General features: G+C 40.8%; 1 protein-coding gene across 42 annotated transcripts in view; it reads right to left on the reverse strand.

Annotated features, from left to right (window-relative positions):
* Positions 1-22864, reverse strand: part of FOXP1 (forkhead box P1) — a 510145-nt gene that overhangs the window by 235478 nt on the left and 251803 nt on the right. For 2 of the 42 annotated variants that reach the window (XM_043519287.1, XM_043519280.1), the window contains exon 1: positions 12002-12269. The exons of 38 other annotated variants lie outside the window; for them this stretch is intronic. The gene's annotated coding sequence lies outside the window, so the exon portion shown is untranslated. Of the gene's footprint in view, positions 1-11621; positions 11820-12001; positions 12274-22864 lie in introns of those variants that run through there. 2 more of the 42 variants (XM_038408283.2, XM_038408284.2) reach the window with 2 other exon arrangements.

The following is a 22864-nucleotide window of genomic DNA, read 5'->3' on the forward strand; positions in this document are numbered from 1 at the left end:
CACATGCGTAGCTGGACTCGTGTGTCTTTGGAGACCCCTGGATGTGAGTTTTTCTTCCTATACAGCTTAATATTGATATATCTGACACTAAACAACTAGATACATTTAGGTATTCCCAGGAGGATCCCAAACTGGTGAGTCTTAAGAGTTTCTTATGAACATGCAGGGGACTGTCCCAACTACTCTTGCTCTAGATAGGTGTTTGTGTGGATGTAACCAGGCCACAGGAAACAATCAGCAGGTAGGAAACACCTATGATGTGATCTGGTTGCAGAGTTTGCAGAGTTCCTCCAGTGAGGTTTTCCTTCTTTTCCACATGTTCGAGCTCAGCTGAGCATTCTACCGCTGCAGCTTTAAGTGCTTCTGCAATGTGCGATCACCTGATGGAGAATTTGGTTGAGTGCCATCCTGCCAGGACCTCTCTCTTTCAGTTCTGGGACAGGAACTGAGGCTCAGGAGAAAGATACCACTTTATTCAAGAAACCAGACTATACTTAAAAGAGATGAGGGAGAACAGGAAAGGACAGCCATTTCACCCACCTCCTGCCTAAGGTAATAACTACCAGAAAATGATGGATGACTGGGGTTTGAAGTACAGTTTACATAGCCTTTGAAGAGAATATTCAAGCTCCAATATAAAAGTGAGGATCTAAACTGTGGGAGGATACAACATGCTACCTTGAGGAATCTGGGTATTACAGGATTAATGGGCACCATCCCTCCCTCCAAAGACACTGAATGCCAAAACTTGGCCCCTGAAGGTACCTGGTTCTTAGTTTGTCCAGGCCTGTCTGTAGGAATTCTGAAGTACACAGAGAAGACCATCATCCAGACCTGGTGCCATTTTTTTTTTTAAACAAAAGGAGTCTTTAATATATTAAATAAAGAGCCAGCTGAGTGTCAAAATACACAAATATCTTGTTAGGGACTAAAATATGTCCCCTTGAACTTAAAGCTACCATACCATTTACGTCTTATGTAAAACTCATTTGATGAGTATCAAAAAAAATCTCCCCTCTGTTTTTTCCACCAAATGCATCTGATGAAGTGAGCTGTAGCTCACGCAAGCTTACGCTCTAATAAATTTGTTAGTCTCTAAGGTGCCACAAGTACTCCTTTTCTTTTTGCAAATATAGACTAACACGGCTACTACTTGAAAAAAATAGAATGTCACTGTCATGTAGCCTCACACCCTACCTACCCTACAAATGTCTGCCCACAGTTTGTTAGGTGGATGGAGGGGAGCAGTGAAGCAAAACCCAGCCAGACATGACACAAAATTGAACAGCAAGCATAGCTTCTATGTGATCATTTTTATAAGTGCAATTTCTAACCCAACTCTGGTTTTGTCTTCTGCAAATTCATCTGATTAATTTTCCCTTCTGATTTTAGTTAATAGTGAATTAGCTAGTCCCCCAAAAGTAGGCTTTACTTTTGCAATACAATCACTGAATACAAGGCTGTTTTTCAGGAAAGATTTCCTTTCTTCAATCTGTTCTCGCCTCTTTGGACCAACAGGCTCGGATCTGGGAATTTTTTTCTTCTTCTCCAAATGTTAAGTCTATTTTTCCTGACTGCTCAGATTCTCTTAGACACTGTGATCTGAAATAGTAGCAATAATTGTATTTCCTATTTTATTACTCATAGTTGACCCTTTGATCAAAATCCTATGATATTTAAGCATATTTATACGGTCATCTTGCACTTCTAAATCTAATACGAAGGAAGTCATCGATTCCAAGAAAGCTCCAAGATAAGGGTTTTCTCTTCCCATAGAAACTCCATGGACTCAGATTTTTTTTTTTTTGGCATCAATTTAGCTTTCCACTATTTCACTCTGCCTGCCTATATACCCGATGTTTTACAAATGATATAAACTCTTTCCACTTACAGGGAAGGCCTCATCATTTTTTCACACCCATTTCTGATTTATCCAGTTACTGTTCCACCTTGCTGGCGCATCCATACAGACCCAAGTTTGCCTTCCAAAGCAGATACTGGTGCGTGACGTCCATCTGTTTTGGCACATACAATAGTAATGGTAAATGGTCTCAGATAAGAGTCTTCCCAGTAGGAGGAGAGAAACAAGACGGCCCATTCAAGATGCTCAACAATGCTGGAGAGTTAGTCTTGAAAGCCTTTTAGATTTCATCTTAATTTGCAAAATAATTCTTGTTTTGGACCCAAGGTATACCCGAAGTTGCTGCAGAGCTTCAAAATATATTCCCAGGCAAGTTGTAGGAGGTTTTTTAACTGTCAAGAGAGGTGCTATTTTTAATTTCATTTATTTATTTTACAGGAATGGAAGGAAATGGACAGGACTCAGTTGAGGCAAGTTTTGTTTTGCACAGGAGGACCTGCTCACAAACCAAGTCCAACTTCAAGGTGTGTGGTGGGAGGGAGAGGGAGGGAGGCACGCTCATATTGGGACACAAGGTGCATGAAGAGAAGTAGTATGACCTGTGGGTTCTTTGACAGTATTTTAAATACTGGTGTAAGCCCAGAATATTCCACTGAACTCAGTGGAGCTACTCATGATTTACTGCAACATACCTGAGAGCAGAATTTGGCTTCTGATAGATTCCTAGAAGGGATGTCCCTCAAGATGCCATATGCACATGCCGAACAGCTACAGAATGTGCAGTTCTTTGAAAAATGTCCTTGTACTCAGAGAAGACCATCTATGGAGTTTCTTATTTTGGAGTCAGGGAGACTAAGGGCTGAATTCTGTGGCAACATAAATGGCATTGCAAATTGGTATTAAAACAGGGGTAAGTGGCAAAGTAGTGTTGGTGACTTAGCAAGCAGTGGGTGTGCACCTATATCAATTTGCTGATCTGCAGGGACTAGCAGTAAATGAGAGAAATAGGAACTACACCCTATCAAACCAGAAGAGAATTTGCTCCTTGGATTGCTGGTGATGGTGCAGGCATAAAAGGCAGCAGAGGGGAGTTTGCTTTATCTTAAACCTTCTTGCTAATTGCTTTTCCTGGTACACCTCACACTGGCAGGATGTTTGTTCTCTGAGGGATTGCTCCTGGTCTCACCACACCCATGTTGGTTCAGTAAGCTACACTGGACATCCCATTCTCCAACATGACACAGCCTACTGCACCAAGCACTCACAGACTGAAAATACTGATTAAACTATTTGCCTTGTGCTATCTTACTCTCCGCATGTATTCCCTAGGCCCAGCAGCTGACATCAGAAACCAGGTAGATTCTCTCAGGTAGATTTACTGGTGAGCCATTAGTTTTAGGGCTGTCTATCACTGGGGAACAACTTAGAAGTGTTTCTAATTCTGTAGGGGGCCTGGAGGAGAGGAGCGTGTTCTGCTGGGTGCGGACATCTTTTCTATGGTCTTTCTGATTTGAGATCTGTGCGCATTTATGACTGTACAGTGCCTACCAGCCTGGAAAGACACTTTTATAAATATGAACAAATTAGAGAGCGTGAGCAGGAGTTCATCCAGCTGTGAAAAAGACTTGTGGGGATTTTATTCAGAATTAAGAACATCATATCAGAAGACTATGGGCCCAGGGCTTAGACAATTTCTCTTTTTTGGTTAGTATAGGATAGGATCTCAATATTTGTGATCCCTTCTAAGTATGGGAAGACTGTGTTCTTTTGGGTATGAGTCAGGGCTCCCAGGTGACATATACAGAGACACAGAGAAAGCTCTTCTTTTTTTATTCTCCAGACCCAAGTTTTAGAATACTTAAAGGGTTCTTTGAATGTAACAGCCCTTGGGCAATAAGGTATCCTAATAGTACCATACCTTGTACAGGCTTCTTTATGGTAACCTGTTCTGTTCTCATGCAGAATCATGTACCAGTCATTTATGTATCGTACTCCGGAGATGGCCATCCTGCCTAGGGGCTGCTACTAAACCAATATTTCTGATGACCTACAGAATGGATGCTAGATTGAAGAAGGGTCAAGACAAAAGTTAAAATTAAGTTGATTTACTGACTGGGAGAGACAGGCACAACTGACATTTGTCCTGTATGTCTATTTATGTTAGTAGGTTTAAAGGAGGCCAACAGAGAGGGAATGGTTTCCATTCAAACATGTTGATACATCATATGATAGACAGTCCACTATTCTTGCCTCCAATTCTTGATGCTCAAGATATTTTTAGTGTCTAGTATGAAGTAAACTGCCTCCAACCTGGAACAGTTGTTCTGGGATAGGTTCACTGGCTTTGCTCTCCCCCAAAAGCACGTACTGCTATGAAGGCCTTTTGTCCAGCATGGTAGAGAGGTAAAGGGAAAACTGTTCTGAAAATGGGGAAAGTTTTCTTAAACTCTGAGAAATAACTTTTTGGAAAGACCACTATTACCCAACAGTCCAACCTCCTGTGACTCAAGAAATTTTGATTTTTATAGAAGCCTTCAAGGGATTGCTCAGCAAGCTGTGTGAATTGGTATTGATTTGATTTCCCCAAGCTGGTTGGATGGAATTTGTTGTTCTTCGGAAAGAAGTGGAAGGAGATACTTACTGAAAATGTAAATCCAGGTTGAGGGGTGTGTGTGTGTGTGTGTGTGTGTGTGTGTGTGTGTGTGTGTGTGTGTGTGTGTGTGTGTGTGTGTGTGTGTGTGTGTGTGTGTGTGTGTGTGTGTGTGTGTGTGTGAGAGAGAGAGAGAGAGAGAGAGAGAGAGAGAGAGAGAGAGCGTGAGCAACAAAGCCAGATGCCAACTCTGTCCACATATTTATTCAAGTGATACTGTTATAGGACCAGAGTAGCAGCCGTGTTAGTCTGTATTCGCAAAAAGAAAAGGAGTACCGGTGGCACCTTAGAGACTAACAAATTTATTAGAGCATAAGCTTTCGTGAGCTACAGCTCATCCGATGAAGTGAGCTGTAGCTCACGAAAGCTTATGCTCTAATAAATTTGTTAGTCTCTAAGGTGCCACCGGTACTCCTTTTCTTTTTGTTATAGGACCTAATCACATTAGCCATGCCATAAGGGGCTCGTTCACCTGCACATCTACCAATATGATATATGCCATCATGTGCCAGCAATGCCCCTCGGCCATGTACCTTGGCCAAACCGGACAGTCTCTAAGCAAAAGAATAAATGGACACAAATCTGACATCAGGAATCATAACATTCAAAAACCAGTAGGAGAACACTTCAACCTCTCTGGCCACTCAGTAAAAGATTTACAGGTGGCAATTTTGCAACAGAAAAGCTTCAAAAACAGACTGCAACGAAACTGCTGAGCTTGAATTAATTATGCAAACTAGATACAATAACTTGGGTTTGAATAGAGACTGGGAGTAGCTAGATCATTATACATATTGACTAAGTTAAGTATCCTCAAAACTTCTTGTCAATGGGCCATCTTGATTATCACTACAAAAGTTTTTTTCTCCTGCTGATAATAGCTCATCTTAACTAATTAGCCTTTCATACTTTGTATGGCAACTTCCAACGTGTGTGTGTGTGTGTGTGTGTGTGTGTGTGCGTGTGTATCTATATCTATATCGAGAGAGAGAGAGAGAGAGAGATATTTTCTTACTATATATTCCATTCTATGCATCTGATGAAGTGGGCTGTAGCCCACGAAAGCTTATGCTCTAATAAAGTTGTTAGTCTCTAAGGTGCCACAAGTACTCCTGCTCTCTCTCTCTCTCTGTGTTGTATAGAGAATCTCTTCATAAATAAATTGTTTTTTAAAAATCCATGATGGAATGACAAACTCCTAGAAAGGGGAGAGGATCATAGACAGTAGGAAGGTCTCTGCCTAAAACCTCTCTTAAGGCAGCATTTACAACAGCATCTTTTAAAGGACAGTGCATTCAAAGCATTATCGAGGAAAATCCCTTTCCCTCCTGACAGGAGATCTGGTAACTAAGATGAGCAATTTTACAGAGTAAAGGGTCACATTGTTATGGTCATTAAACATCAAAAGGCATCAGAGGAGATTCCTTTACATCTCCTTAGACTACAGCATGCACTTTCATCTGCCCATGTTTAGCAGATGCTGTAGTATCAAAGCTGTAGCAGCTCAGGATGCTTAGGAGAGGCAATGTATTCCTACAAGGGCTGAGGATAACTCTTCCTCACCCAATGGCACCGTTAGGAAATAGCTACATTTTCTACATTAAGAGAAGAATCCTTAGAGCACAAGGACGCTGCTGAGAGCAGAAGCCAAGAGCTCTTCTTCACAGGAAGCCCAAGAGATCTTATTGACAAATTTAGCTAGTATGACTTCAGCATCTGGAGTTTTCCAACACGACTGAAGTATGTGCAACCTTGTGGAGTGGGCAAGGTGAGCTTTGTCTGGATTATTTTATGAAAATGGAAATCCCTTTTTCCTGAGAAGGTTGGTGGAGTTATCAGGTGCCTGGTTCTATCTGGGGCCTCTTATGGGATCGAGAAGCACCTAGGAGCTCTGATGCCAACCGGCAGGGGAATCATGGCAAGTTTCACCCTCCTCTGAGGAAGAAGAGCTCAGCTCAGGTAGAGGAGAAATATCCTTTGAGGTAGGAAAAATATCCCTAGGAGGAACTATGAAAACTTTGCTCTGAACAGGAGCTGAAGTTCCCCCTTTCCGTGTGCACACTTCGTTTCTGATGTGGAGACAGAGGCTGACAGAAATTCCAGAATTAGCCTGGAGATAGCAGAGACCTTGTTGAGCCAGATCACCCCCATGAAGAGGTTTCAGTTTAGTCCTCTCCACAGAGATAGACTGATTTTCTGGTGTCCTCTTGAATCCTTTGCTGTGGATGGAGACCAAAGCCCATATCAGAATTCTATGGGGCAATGTACCACATGATTTTTCTTGCCACCACCCCAGTCCCTGGTAAATATTCTTCCTTGATCCAGATCCCTGTAAATAGAGGGGGAGGAGGGAATCAAAATACCTAAATAACTACACAAAGAAGACTGCTGTATTGCATGAGACCTTCCTAAACCAAAAGGAAAAGAACATTACATTGCAGAATGAGGAAGCTATCAAACACAATCAACCTAACTCAAGATATGAAAACATCTACAGATTAAGAGGGGAACCCCACACCACAGGCTCTACAGATGCGCACTTGCACAAATACAAAAGAACACCCAAACCACTTGGCCGGGAACGGTTGTCAGCTTCGTACCAGAGCGGGAACCAAACCCAATGGTGGAGGTGGGGGGACAGTTAGATCACACACAGACAGATCCACTGCTACTGCCAGCAAATTCAGACTGTCAGAGTATTAGAACAGTAATCTCCCATAGGACAACTGCTGGCAACAAAACTGGCATGGAAAGCATATGGGAGACACATGGAATCGAGACGAAGTGCAGCAAAACCATAAAAACTGAAGTCTCATTAAATCCTCAACAGTTGGCAAATACAGAACATCCCATTTGTTTGTGGTGTTCCATAAAGGGTGGAGGACATAGGGAGCAGTATGCCTTGGTAGTCAATAGTTTTTACACTATTCACCCAGGAAGTGACTAACTTGCATGTTTATGAACAGCACAAACTGTTTTTGGTCATAGGACCCTGTTCAAGAAAAGGACAGCAAAGATTTAATAATGATCTTTAGTTAGCTTTGGTCACCCCACACACCAGTGGCTTTTGAAGACTCACCAGCTGCCTCCAAAATCTAGTGATAGACTATTTCCACAGGCATTTAACAATGAAAATAGCTAACCATAAAAGTGAGTAGCTACAAAAAGAGCAAGAATCAAAAGCCCTGTTCATTCCAGATTATTTCTCAGGAGGCCACATTGCTGTGAGAATATTTTAGCTCAGTTATATCATAAATTGGAAAGTATTAAACCAACTCAAATCAGCATATAAATGTTGCCATTTTATTTTTGTTTGGTTTAGTGGCTTTTTGTTCAATTAAATCCAGCATTTTAACAACATTAAGAAGCATGCAAATTAGGTATATATGTAACGAATATAATTTTTTTAAATTAATTTCAAATATAAAATGTAATTCACATGAGATGCACAGAAAGCAAAAGTAGGATGACAGAGATAAATCACTCAGATTTCCATTCTAAATTACTACCAATCATATAGGAAGCTCTTTCACACCATATGCTTAATTTTAGGGATTATCTAGTGTGCTAATATCTCCATTATGTTGCACATTGTTGCACTTGGGTGACTTTTCTACAACACTGCACTACCCTACAATATTCTACAGTAATGGTCCAATACACTACATTTTACAATAAGATTACTGTAGTGCTTAGGACTGTTACTGTAAAATATTATAGGGGTTTGTCAAGGTACTTTTTATACGAGGGTTTACCAAAAAACCCGTTTTGTTGATCAGAAAACCTGTAATGTTCAACAGAGAAGACACTTCCATCCTCTGTTATTCTCAGCTTCTTAAAGGAACACTCAGTAAGATAATGAATCCTTCAAATGTTACATCTTGTGTCTTGCATTATTGTGGTGCAGCAACTCTCCACATCAAACAGTCATCAGCACTATTACAAAGTGGGCTTATAAGAGAGTGGCTGAAAAGATGCTGTGTGAAAAGAAGTGGAAAATTAAAGCTGAAGCAGTCGAAGAAAGGGTTTAATTTACTGGCATGTACAGTATGCAAATGAGATTACTCTCAGCTTAACTGCATCATTTATGTCCATAATAACGGCATCATCATTACAGGGCTCAAATTAAATTACACCATAATTAGCATATCAAAGTGATTGGTTAAAGTTTAAAACAAATACCCAATTTTGTTAATGAACAGCTGTAATTGTCATGTACACTTCAATGAAAACTCCCTAAACAAATATATGTTTTAGAACAGAGAAAGACTTTGAAGCAGACAGGTCTGCAGCTGAGGTAAATTATCTAAAAAAGAATGACACAGACTATTCTATTAATGTTAATATATGCTCCTCGTTTTCAGGTAATAAAACATTCTATCAAAACAAGCCTTCCACTCATATTTATACTCCTCTGCTGCAACTGACAAAGTAGAGAGACCCACTTTCCACTTTCAGTGTCAGCATGAACTGTTGATAACGCCACAAGGGTGACCAGCCTGCCACAAGCAAAAGACATGTTCAGCAACATGCTGTTACATAAACTCCCTTTGCTTGTTTCAAAGACTTCAGTATTGCAAACTTGCTGAGTGTTATGCTGTGTTTCCCCCCTCATCTAAAGAGGAAAAGGGGAAGAAAAAGAAAAAAAAAAGAAAATCATTTCCTGCTAACTCTATACTGTAGACCAGTACTCTAGTGAACTGATGCAGTCTACAATTCAATTTATTCTAATCTAATCACATCAACACAGCAGTTTCAGAGGAGTAACTGTACTAGAGAAGTTTTTGCTGTTCTCCTCTCATTAAAATAAACAGGGAGGTGGGACTACTGGTTTTGACAAAGTCATCCTGACAGTCAGTAACACATTTCTATAGAAAGAAAAGGAGTACTTGTGGCACCTTAGAGACTAACAAATTTATTAGAGCATAAGCTTTCGTGAGCTCACGAAAGCTTATGCTCTAATAAATTTGTTAGTCTCTAAGGTGCCACAAGTACTCCTTTTCTTTTTGCGAATACAGACTAACACGGCTGCTACTCTGAAACCTGACATTTCTATAGATCAATCACTGCAAATGTATACAGTAAATATGCAGTAAAAATAAATTTTCATACAAAATGAATTTTAATACATGAGGAAGCACACTACATGTTACTAAAATATTACAGGTAAGCTTTCTTGCACTTGATTTTGATAACAATCTTCATTGTACAAGGCCATAATTGCACAGCAGCAGTGCCAGGGGAATGTAGCACATATAAAACAAAATAAACCCTTCATGTCCTCCCCCATACATTTACACCGTTATATTTGACTATGTATTACTAAGTATATACAAAACAACAGAAAAAGTATATTTTGTGCTAAAATTGGGAATGCAATTTCAAATATATTTAAGAAGCAAATTGAATGTCTTATTAAAACCTTATTATCAAAACAGTGTTCAAAAATTTAAAGAAAGTAGCTTTTCATTTTATTCATCGAGGAATCCATTAAAGCCTAAGCTCTGAAGTAGTATGTAAATGATGCGCCTTTCAAGGTAGAGCTAGGGCAAATTCACTCCATCAACTAATGATGAACCTCATTATGTGCAGGGAGTATTCATAATGAGGAAACAAGCCACCCGCCATTCCATGTTCTAACATAAATCCCTGTAAAATGTGAGTATCTCCACATCTAATTAAAGGCAACTAATTCCTAGCCCCCACTCCACGCCCCCCAGGCTCAAAAAGCAAAAAAATATAAATGTGTTTCAAACACTATACTTAGGTTTTTAAAATATACTTATTGATGTTTACTATTACGTTTTAATTAAAAAATAATCATTCCTAGCATTCTAGGATAGAAAGTTTTGGAGCACAAAGTTGATGTTAAATGACTTGGTTTTATATTTTAAAGAGAGCTTCAGATTAGCACAGGTTAGGCTGCATACTTCAATGGAAAAATAAACAAACAGCAGAGGAAAGAAATCAGTAGGAATGTGCAAGAAATAATATATACATATTTTTAAATCTTAGCCATCCAGTTTTGCTGCAGAAGCGAAACTTCCATAAGAATCCAGAGGGACCATATAATAATTAGAGGAGGGGAAAAAAAAACATTCAGTAACCAAGCATACAACAGGTATTTAAAATAATTTTAGAATGATGCTTTATTTAGGAGGAGACTGTTAGCCTTTTAAATGCTGTTAGAACTAATGAAAGAGAATAATGCTGCATAAAACAGGTTGAAGTAAAAGTGCTCCTGGACAGACTCACCTCTGTTTAATAGTTGTATCTACAAATGCAGCATCCATTCCCAAGATCAAAAAATGTATATTTTATGCGAGGTGTTATGTAACTTACTATCTACGCACCAGGACTTCATTTGCTCTTGCACTAAGTTATGAATTTGCTCTCTATATTTTCCAGAATAAAAAAGTGGATAGGCTTTTAAGACTCCTCGGAACAGAACAATGTACAAAGTGATCCTTGTTAGGGTGTTTATTATATTATTTTTTTAATTTCCAAAGATGTACAAAAGTACACAGCCAGCTGAGAGAGTTTAGTCTGCAGAAAACACCCACTTTGTCTGAGTAACATACAGACTAAAAACCAAACATGACAAACAGTTTAAAAAAAAAAACATAACTGTTCAGGGCATTAAAGCACTTGGACAGTCACAGAAAAGGCTACCATACCTTAAAATTATGCCAACCAAAAAGTTGAAATCCTTGTGTAAAAATACCCATTCTCTTGTCATCCCTTATGAAACCTTATTTAGAATTTCAACAGAAAATCACAGCTACCAAAAGAAATGTCAACTACAAAATCATAGATGCCACAATGGAACATTTTTTAAATCAAATGGAATACACAGATTAAAATATTTTAACAATGTAGATTCTCTTGAAATAACAGAGCATACTACAGAAAGAAATCAAAAAGGATGCTGCTTCTTTAAGTTACATAAAAATAAACTACCCTACATAAAGCTGTTACAGTGTACGCTCTCTCATTCCTAGACTCATGGAGGATTTTTTTCTCCTTTTAGGTCAACCAGTCATGCACTAGGAAGACAACCCTCCAAAAATAACTTGTCCCTCCCCCGGAGCACACAGTTTAACAACCTACCTTTGTTCTGGTGTTGCAGATAATAACTGGCAAGCCTCAAGACCATGAGGATTTTGGAATAACCAAGAGGGTTCAGACAAACCACAAGTAGAGAAGAAGAAATAACAGAAAAGCCTCTAAAGAAACTGTTCTAGCTGACAATTGGTAGCACCAAGCGAGTATTTACAGCACTGTTTACACTGGAGGGAGTGCACCTCTGTTCCATCAACATCTACAACTAATGGCATTTTTAGAATCCAGGCATGATAATTAAGAGACATAACACATCACTGTTTAGGAGAGGGTCTGAGAGATCTAAGCAGCATTTCTTTACAATGTCTATACCACTGATGAGTATTAGTTTGAGTGACAAAGGTCCCAAGCTAAATCAACATTCTTACCTTAATGTTCCTAGTACAAGGCTCCGGCAAACATAACTCATGAAAGGCGTATGCAAAGATATGTCTCAAGGAATTAATCCACAGCCCTCACATGAATTGCAAAAAACAGTGGCTTACATTTCCAAACAAACGCAGCTCAGATTGGGCAGCATGGTACAAAGCAGGTTTACATATACAGAGCTGTGTGTCAGAAGGAAGAGTTCTTTAGGATTTATTTGACACTTATTTTCCGGGAAGCCTTTTGTGGAGTTGTGCCGTTTGTTTCTTATTGTCTGAGAAGCAGTTAGAAGCTTCTCCCTGAGGGGGCCCCTCAGCCCCTGGCTCGGCCGCTTTGACAGGGAGGTAACCATATTAGGATGTGTATGGTAAAGTAAACAATAACATAGTTGCAATGAAATGGAAATTTTTTTTTCCAGCTAATGGTGTTGGTGTCAGTCCTGTTTTTAGCCTTCCCATTAGTTTTGTTTTCTAGTTTAAACAAGCCTTCTTTAAAGAAAAAAGGAGGATAAAAAAAAAAAAGTGTTGCTAGCTTCCAAATTTCTCACTGCGAGATTTTTGAGAATGTTTTTAGTCACAGGGAAAAAAAAGCTATTTAACATCTAAATGAAGACATGTCAAGTTTAATCATGAAAAATACACACCTAGACTTCTGAGACCTCCAGCTGAATTATGGAAGACATTTGGATGCTAAAAATATGGTTTCAAATGTATATTTTAAAGCAGAAAATAAGTGGATTAGTGAAGTCCAACCACATTTTGCAAAGTCACTAACTGGAGAGGCTAGTTGTGCCAAGTCCTGCAAGTTCACTGGTTTTAAAGCTCTGAAAACGCAGAATAAAGCACTTGAATCAAATTGTAAAATGCAGGTGTCAAATTATTCTGTTCAATCAGAAACAGAGCTCAAAGTGCTTGCCATGTAAAGGTTCCTATACAGCCACAGTCAGGATAAAAGTTCTGCAGCACAAAAAATACTTTAGACCAAGCAATGTTATTTTCATACTTCAATTCTAGATACTAAACAAATTGCCAAGAACAGCAAGCAGAGTATCTCACCACACTAAAGGATTAGCATGTGAAGAGAACTACCGATGTACAATGTGTGTTAAGTCTCACTAGTAGTAGCCAGCTTGGGCAGGGAGTCACAGCTGTAATATGAAACAAGTTTCCATGTCTTCATGAATTAGGTAAGAGGCCGCTCTTTGGAGCGGTTGTCCTGCAAAGCAAACCAACATGAGGTTGTTTAAGTGTTTTGCACTACCAGTCAACATCAATTGTTGAACAATGGGGAAAATGCAGTGCTCCTCTGAAAAGAAGCTGACAAAAGAGATCACTGATGCTTTCCCTGTACCAGGCAGCAGGATGATAAAATAGATTGGTGGGGTGGGAGAAGGCTAAGGTAGAAGGTTTTTAACCATCAGAGGAGTGAAGTTTTGGAATAGCCTTCCAAGGGAAGCAGTGGGGGCAAAAGATCTATCTGGCTTTAAGATTCTACTCGATAAGTTTATGGAGGAGATGGTATGATGGGATAATGGGATTTTGGTAAGTAATTGATCTTTAAATATTCAGGGTAAATAGGCCAAATCCCCTGAGATGGGATATTAGATGGATGGGATCTGAGTTACTATAGAAAATTCTTTCCTGGGTATCTGGCTGGTCAATCTTGCCCATATGCTCAGGGTTTAGCTGATTGCCATATTTGGGGTCGGGAAGGAATTTTCCTCCAGGGCAGATTGGAGAGGCCCTGGAGGTTTATCGCCTTCCTCTGTAGCATGGAGCATGGGTGACTTGAGGGAAGCTTCTCTGCTCCTTGAAGTCTTTAAACCATGATTTAAGGACTTCAATAGCTCAGATATAGGTGAGGTTTTTCGTAGGAGTGGGTGGGTGAGATTCTGTGGCCTGCGCTGTGCAGGAGGTCGGACTAGATGATCAGAATGGTCCCTTCTGACCTTAGTATCTATGAATCTAGATAGGGGAAATAAAAGTTGGTATGAAATTATACATACAATTTAGAACACAGGCAGATTTCCTTTACAAATACAATATGCACTTGTATTGCCAAATCACACTTAGTGTTGACTTCTAACAACATATACACTTCTCTCTCTCTCTCTCTCTCTCTACATATGGAACCTTAAAATTCTTTAACAATTTTTTTAACCCAAGCAACTATAAAATTACACAGCATAAGTTACTTATCTGTGCTGCCTCTTCAAAGAAAAAAAGTTGAACTTAACACAGATATCAAAATCAATAAATCACACAAACAAGTAGCAGTTCAAAAGTTCAAAGACATGATGGCCAGTTCACTACGTCTTAGCACTCAACCAATAATAACTTGATTCCATCACTCCTCATAGCCTAGACAATTTCATAGCATCATTTTCATTAGCCTGTCTCACTGAAAATTGCTAGCTATTTATGTATACGCTAAAATAAATTAGCCATTTCATCGAGCAGTGTGATTCTTATAAAATACATTAACACAATACTCAATTTTCCAGTTGAAGTAAATAAATAAATCAATGAATTCAACACAGAGTCATTTTTTTTTTATTGTGGAGCTTCAGCTCTCAGCATAAGTGTTTTTATTGGGTTTATTTGTTTCAATAAAAATTGAAATAGGCCAGTGATCTTAGCAGTAGGATCTGAAAAAAAAATCTAATATTTAGAAAGAATACTGTGCAATACAGCAAACTTATTATATATGATTTGTTCAAAAATCATTTTCATTACAGTTATTAAACAGCAGCTCCATTGCAAATGGTTGTGGAGTATTTTTTTTCTTCCCAAAATAGAGAAAAAGAGTATTGTGTCACCTGGTGTTGTAGCATTTGGCACTACAGTACTGGAAACCCACACTGAAAATGCAGTTTTAAAATCACACACTACTGAGGCGGGAAACCTGATGCATCACGGGCTATTTTGCAAGAAGGTGGGTATGGGAAAAGTTCCAGTATCAATACTCTTTCACCGCCTTTGCCATCTGACTCCTAGAATGCTGTTGTCGGTGGCTATGAGAAGGTCTACTTGCCATCAGAGGCCAGGTGAGAAGATGCCAGCAGGATGGGAAGAGAGTGCACAGAAGTGTTTTGCAGGTGAGATGATGAACAGTAAAAAAGCAGCTAAAGAATAACAGATTGTAAAGATGTAGGAGGTATTGTTGCAGCCAAGTCAGTCCCAAGATATTAGAGGGGCCTGGTAGGTGAGGCGGTATCTTTTATTGGACCGACTTCTCCTGGTAAACTGAAAAGCTTCTCTCTCTCTCACCAACAGACATTTGTCCAATAAACAATATTACCTCAACCACCTTGTCTCTCTAAGACAGTATAGACACATGGTGGGATTGCTGCTGTGTTGCAATTAACTTCTAATAGTGCCTGAAAAATCCCTAGTGCTGGCTCAATAGAATTACGTGACATGACACTATACTACCCAAAGAAGCAGCTGCTGCACACACAACATTTGCAACAGATCCACAGACACCACAAAGAGGGTGTGGCATGCAGGGAGGTGGGAGGAAACTAGGAAATCTGCAAGTACTCTAGATTCTGTCAAATTAGTGTAACCAACCTCAGAAACACAAAAAAACCAATGTAAGTTAATAATGTCTGCAGCAACCCTGCTTTACATTGGACATGTCCAATTTTAACCTTTCAAGCTCAGAGCCTGCTGGAGGGTAGGTCTCACTGCAGACGGCAAAGTGCTCAGACTGTTCATGGTGCATGGCACACATATTGATATTCATAACAATGCAAGATTCTCCAAAGATATCTCCTGTTTCTGCTGCACACATTTGTTTTCCCCTTTTAAGTCCTGCCTGCTATACTTTATGACAGAGGGCACTGAATGTGATTTAGAAGTAAAGCTAGAGTGTAACTTAGTACACCACTTTCTATATATTTTCTACAGAAGTTGAGTCCTCCCATGCTGTTTACAATGGACCAGATTCAGATGCCTTAATTCCCACTGATTGGCACCTTACTCTAGGAAAAGATGGTTCAGAATCTGGTCCAATGAAAGGGCAACCCCAGTCTTAATGTCTTGAAAGCCCTAGTGCTCCTACCACCCAAAAATCAATATAAATTTGCCTGTATTTTTATTTTTAATTTAGGGGTGAATTGGTATGAACTTTAGTTCTCGTGAAAGCTAGTCAGGATATGATCATTCATTACTACTTGTTGTATTACCATAGCATATAGGAGCCTCATTCATGGACAAGACCACCACTGTGCTAGACGCTGGGCAGTGTATGTGGTTCCCAACACAATTGTGCCAATTCACCTGAATTCCTGCCTTGAAAACATCCCAGCTAGCCCCGTGCTAGCCTATCCCAATCAGAGACTCCCTAAATGGGTTAAAACACACATCTGTCCCAGGATGAGGATAAAATGCCAGGTGGGACCAAGAAGAAATCAAAATCTTTTCCCCTTGTGACTGGAACCAGTTGTGAAGGTAGAGCTCTAGGAGTGAAAAGCTAATAAATTAAATGATTATACCATTTGGCCTATCATGTTTTCACATAATTTCTATAAAACAGCCACATATGAGTAGCACACTTTTCAAAACATATCGTGGTTACAGAAATTTCGCATTCAGATTCACATTTTAACCTAATCTGACGTGAAAGTAAATATTTGATCTCAATTGTAATGACCAACTATAAATAAAAAGCTTCTACCCAAAATGCATAGTGTGTGAGGATAGTGTTTTTAAGTATGATGTCACTAGCGACCTACTGAACTACATAGCACGTGTCAGACAGACGTCTGTTTCTTAAATTGTGGTAATAAATTAGTTGCCTCAGAATCTGTTCTGTCAAGAAAACACGAAGCTTTCCTATTGAGATAAAAGTTTAATGAATGTTTCAGTTTAGGAGGAACAGTTAAGATTACTATTGATGTGGGGAAATGAATGCAAGGCCCGTTGCTCTATGCTGTAAATACTTACAGCTGTCAAATGGAGGCTCCTTGACAATGGGTGAATGCAGGAGAACCAATGCACAGCTGTAACAACTTAATTATATTAATTAATACGGAAACACATAGGAGTGTTAAACAACAAACGCAACTGCAAGTATTCACCCTGGATTTAACAATCTGCACAAAATTTCTCTCCCCTAAACTGGTGAAGGTCGATCACCTGACATGGTCATGCAGTAACAGTGGCATGGAACACTGGCATTTATTACACACCTTGAAAGTGCTGTGGAACCAATTTGAGGAATTTCAGCTCTCAGGAGTGGGGAATCACTGCAGCAGTATAACTCTGTATCATGTCATTTGCCATCATTTAAAAAGGAAAAGAAAAACCTTCCCGTCATTCTCTTCTTGCCCCAGACCAGTTTTATATCAGAGTGGCATCAAAGCAGATAATCCTTGACAGAGTTGGGGCCTCCCGACTCTGATGTGAGGGGAAAGACTTCCATTACATATGGAATTACAATGTAACATTACTTTATTATTATACACATGTATGTTGTGCACTTTCTCTCTTTAGACATACCCACACTCCCTCGCTGCATGTGTGATTTGCATTATAGGCGGTGCTGGTAGCATTAAGGTTGTCTGATGCTTCCCATTATAAGACCTGTTTTTATTCACTTATAACTAAGGTTAAGATTTTTTCACGGTTATTTTTTAGTAAAAGTCACGGACAGGTCACGGGCAATAAACAAAAATTCACAGAAGCCTGCGACCTGTCCCTGACTTTTATTAAAAATAATGACAAAATGTGTGTGTGTGCGCACGCGCGCACGCAGGGTAGGGGGGTGGTCCAGCACCCACTGCTGCTGCAGCTCCAGGGTCCTCCAGGCATCCACGGCAGTTCAGAAATTCAGGGTCCCCTACCACCCGTGGTGGCTGAGAGCGCTGGGGTTCCCCCCGGCTGGCCGCGGCAGCTCGGAGTCGTGGGGATTCCCCGCTACCCACAGCCAGAGCTCCAGGGCCCATGGCTGAGAGGTCTGGGGTCCCCCCACCACAGCTCAGAGCTCCAAGACCAGTGGCTTGGAGTTGCAGAGTCTCCCCACTGTAGCTCAGAGCTCCGGGGCCAGTGGCTGGGAGTTGTGGGGGGCCCCTCCACCCACAGTAGCTGAGAGCTTCAGGGCCCCCGCTGGCTGACTGGCTCCAGCCCCACCGCCCAGGGGTATAAGCCGAAAATGTCACAGTGGTGTCTGGAAGTCACAGATTCTATGACCTCTGTGACATAATCTTAGGCTTACTTATAATTTTGCCAAAGTTAAGCATTTGGGCAGAAGTCTTCCATGAGCTGGGAGCGAGACTGACACTGGAAGCTGCTAAGGGAAATGGAGTGGAAGGGGGCAATGAGATTGGACCCAAGGGAATGGGACTGGCTGGATGTGGAGAGCAAGAATGGGGGAAGAACTGGAACTCACCAGGCAAAGAGCCTGGGAGAAGGAGCCAGGAGAGGGGAGATTGTTTGGAAGGCTGAGATTGGATGAGGAACCTGGGGAAGGAGACTAGGACTGAGAGCTTCTGGGGAAGGGGGAGAAAAGACAGACCAGATGAGAAGGCGAAAGCGGCACATGCTGATCAAGGAGTTTGGATCTGGGTGCGGAGAGGGATAAAGACAAAGTGGAAGTGTGACTAGGACTTGGAAAGAGAGCCGGAGGAGGTAGCGGGAGGGGACTAAGAATGGCTGGGCAAAAAGACAGGGACTAGAGCTATAAACCGGTGGAGTGGAGTCTGAAGTAGACAAGTAAAATGTGAGTGGGAGAAGGAACCAGGGGATTGGGAAGAGACAGGACTGGGACAGGGACAGGTTCGAGGGGATGGGGCAGAAGGGAGTCAAACCTGGGTAGAATGGTCAGAAGAATCTGTGTCCACTAGAGCAAACTTCCCTCCTGAGCCTGGAATTGAAAACAAGATTCTGAGTCTCGGTTTTCAGCTGCTTATAATTTTGAGCATCTTTGGGCTGAAATTTTCCATGCCAAAGTTGTGTGCCTCAGGCTGGATATTTTGGGGAAAAATTTTGCAAAATGGTTCAGCCATTCCTCAGAGTGAAGTTAGGGAGGAAAATGCATTGTTTTTTTCCCCATGTGAAAAAGTTATTTGATAGGTTTCCCACATTTACTTGAGGATACTACAGCCTTGAACCATCTGACTGTATGTAGAATTTTTGCCAATCCCAATTTCCTCTTCAAAACTCCCTTGCTCTGTTGCTTGTCAATCAACTGAGAACGCACTCTATATAAAGATTTCAAAGAGCTCCCTTGACCTCAGCAGAATCACCCAGTGATATTATTGCTAAAGGCCATGTATTCGTACACCATGAATAGTAGGAACAACCCATAATAGCATTCCCATTTGGAAGTATTTGTGGGTGTAGGGCTGCAAGGCCTCATGAAGACTCTGTGCCCCCAACACATGCAAAGAATATTTTTGATTGGAGAGTGCTCTGAAGGAACCTGTTCTTATGATAACCAGTGGCATACTTAACAGTTACATAGTACTGTTCATAATAATACAATATTTCATTTGGGTGATTTAAAAGTCACTCTTGACCAACTTACAGTGAGACACCAAATGCTTCATCAAATCACCACCATTTTTATTCACAATCTAGCACAAACAAACAGGAAAAGTTGCATTTTCAGTAACTCACTGAGAAGGGTACTGCTACCAACCACCGAAAATCCTCCTATCTCACCAATTTTTATGTTACATTCAAATATATTTTCTTCCAAAGCAGCATTCCATTTCCCTGCATATCTCCACAACAAGTCTTATCAAAGAAGGGTGAAAGAGTATCCAATTTAATATCTGTTTTTGCAGGACAGGAGATTTCTTTATATCTTATGCAGCAAGGAAAGCTGCAGGGGATGGTTTAGTAGCCTAAGCATCACGTTTTAAATACCTAGACTCCCTCAAACCACAGATCCCATCAGGGTCGACTTAGCTCTTCATGTGTATGAGGAGATAAATTAAGTTTCATGCCATTTACTTTGTGATGATTTTTCACATGACACCTTAAAAGTTAAGTTCCTATCCACAGTGTGTGGACTTGTGCCTTAACTACAAGATTTTAACCTTCAATACACAGAGTCTAGAAATCTAGGGTGAAATTCTGGCCTCACTGAAGGCAGTGGGAGTTTTGCCACTGATGTCAAATGGAGCCAGGATTTCACCCCTGGGATCTATTCCCATCTCTTCCTGAGAGTTTCTGTGTGATTTTGAGCAAGTCAGTCAACCTCTGTGTGCCTCAGTTTCTCCATCTGTTAAGTGGAGAAAATACTACCTCACAAGGGTGTTGTGAAGCTTAATTCATTATTGCTTTTCAAAGCACTATGATCCATGAATGAAAGATGACAGAGAAATAATTATTATTACAGATCCCATGGCACTTTTTGTAACAGTAGGATCTTGCCCTCGTATTCCTGGCTACAATGTGACCTTCTAGTGCTTCAGGTTTCAGAGTAGCAGCCGTGTTAGTCTGTATTCGCAAAAAGAAAAGGAGTACTTGTGGCACCTTAGAGACTAACAAATTTATTTGAGCATAAGCTTTCGTGAGCTACAGCTCACTTCATTGGATGCATTCAGTCATCGAATGCATCCGATGAAGTGAGCTGTAGCTCACGAAAGCTTATGCTCAAATAAATTTGTTAGTCTCTAAGGTGCCACAAGTACTTCTTTTCTAGTGCTTCAGTGCAACACACCACCGTTACCTGAACCCCACTCCATCCTAAAGGCTGTGTGCATATCAATAAGGTTATACAGTGTATAAGTTATTTTACAATCTCCTTAAGATGAGAGGCACCATACCAATGTCAAATGCTGTTAGAGCAATCCACAGTTGCATAAACTGTAACCTATCCACCCTGTCCATATCTTACAAATAGCTGTAAGTACAAGAGAAGCGGCAAGTCCAACTCCAAATGAACTTGGAAGGACTCACCAAGTGGACACACCTGCCATGTGAAAGAGAGCTAGGAGTATCTTTCAAGCACATTAGTTAATTAAGTGCAATGAAAGCCTTGAAAGTGCATGCATGCAAACACATACACACAAAGAATGTGGCATGGGGAAGGGAGGAGCTGCATTAAAAAACATCATATACCAAACATGCTCACTGCTGAAATTTCCCCTGAACTACCAAGAAAGAAGTCTCGATACTATTAGGAATTGCATCTTAAAGACGCAACAAAATTGGAGCACTGAGATAGAGGACATTTACCACAGGCTCACATCAGTTGTGCTCTGCCCTTCCTCTCTTCCTTCCCCCACTGCAATTATTTTGATATTTTTAGATGTTTTGAGACACAAGAGTCTAGGAAAAGAGGGAAAAGTCCAGCCATGTTGCAAATTCATAAGGAAATAAGGTTGAGGAGTGGAAATTAATTTTCCCTGCAAATGCTGATTAGTTGGGGAAAACTCCCCGGGACAGGGATTATCTTTGTTATTTGGTGGTGGGGGAGCAGGGGTTGTTTTACAGTCCCTAGTACAATGGGACCCAGTTTTTGTTTGGGGTTATTAGGTGCTATCATGCTAGAAATAAAAAACGCTATTAATAAAGTGCTGCAAAATATGGGAACGTCCTGATGTAGCTACTCCTGCATAGTACAGTCAGATACCAAACATTACCTTGTCTTCTGGCTTTACTTTTAGTTGTCCTTTACACCTGGCTTAATTTATATGTTTTTTGTTGTTGTTGTTTTTAAACTACACCTTCCCTATTTCCCACTCCAACTATTTGGAATGGTTTTGGCCTATAATCTGTTAGTTTATAGTGGCCTCAGTGGGGAAACAGAGATTAGAAACCATATTTCAACTCAGTCTGCACATGGTTCCAGCCAATAAGGTTTTTAAATGTGTTTTAGCCAACCTGGGGAGATGGCACCAAACCATATTTTGAAAAAGCCCAGGTTTTAGCCTAAACTAGAAGATCATGTGCCACAGGGCAATTGGCTTTTAAATCATTTGTAGGCAGAGGATAAGTGCTTTCTAAGAGCAAAAGAAACCAAACAAATTATTATGGGACTGATCTTACGTTTTCTTGGAGTCACTGTGAGGTTTGCCACCGACTTCAACTGGAGTGGGATCAGGCCCTTTGTTGTAAGGCAAAGAAATTCCACATAAAACCTTTTAAAAAAATTGTATCTGCTAACAACAAATGACTATGTAAGAAAATGTTTTCTGAATAGACTAGCAATTCTAAACAAAACAGCCATACTTGGTCAGACCAATGATCCATCTATCCCAGTGTCCTGTCTCCCAACAGTGGCCCGTGCCAGACGCTTCAGAGTGTGTGAATGGAACAGGGGCAATTTAGGAAGTGATCCATCCCATCATCCAGACCCTGCTTCTGGGAGTCAGGGGTTTAGGGCAGTGATTCTCAGCTAGGGTATGCATACCCCTGGAAGTACGCAGAGGTCCTACAGGGCAGCAGTTCTCAACCAGGGGCCCAGGGCTCGCTGGGGGCCTCAAGCAGGTTTCAGGGGGGCCTCCAAGCAGGGCCAGCATTAGACTCACTGGGGCACAGGGCTGGAAGTCGAAGCCCCACTGCATGGGGCTGAAGCCCATTGTCCCTGAGCCTCGCCAGCCGGGGTTGAAGCTGAAGCCTGAGCAACGTAGCTTCGTGGAGGCCCCTGTGGAATGGGGCCCCAGGTAATTGCCCTGCTTTTTACTCCCTAACACTGGCCCTGGCTTTTATATGCAGAAAACCAGATATTGTGGCACAGGAGGGACATGGAATTTTTATGGCATGTTGTGGGGAGTGGGGGCTCAGAAAGAAAAAGGTTGAAAACCTCTGTTCCAGGGGATACAACTCATCTAGATCAAGGTTTTTCAACTGGTGGTCACAGGATGGGTTTAGGGGGGTTGCAAGCGTAGGGGCAGCATTAGTGGGTGG

Source organism: Dermochelys coriacea, chromosome 7, assembly GCF_009764565.3.
Source record: "Dermochelys coriacea isolate rDerCor1 chromosome 7, rDerCor1.pri.v4, whole genome shotgun sequence".
NCBI classification, from domain to species: Eukaryota; Metazoa; Chordata; order Testudines; family Dermochelyidae; genus Dermochelys; species Dermochelys coriacea.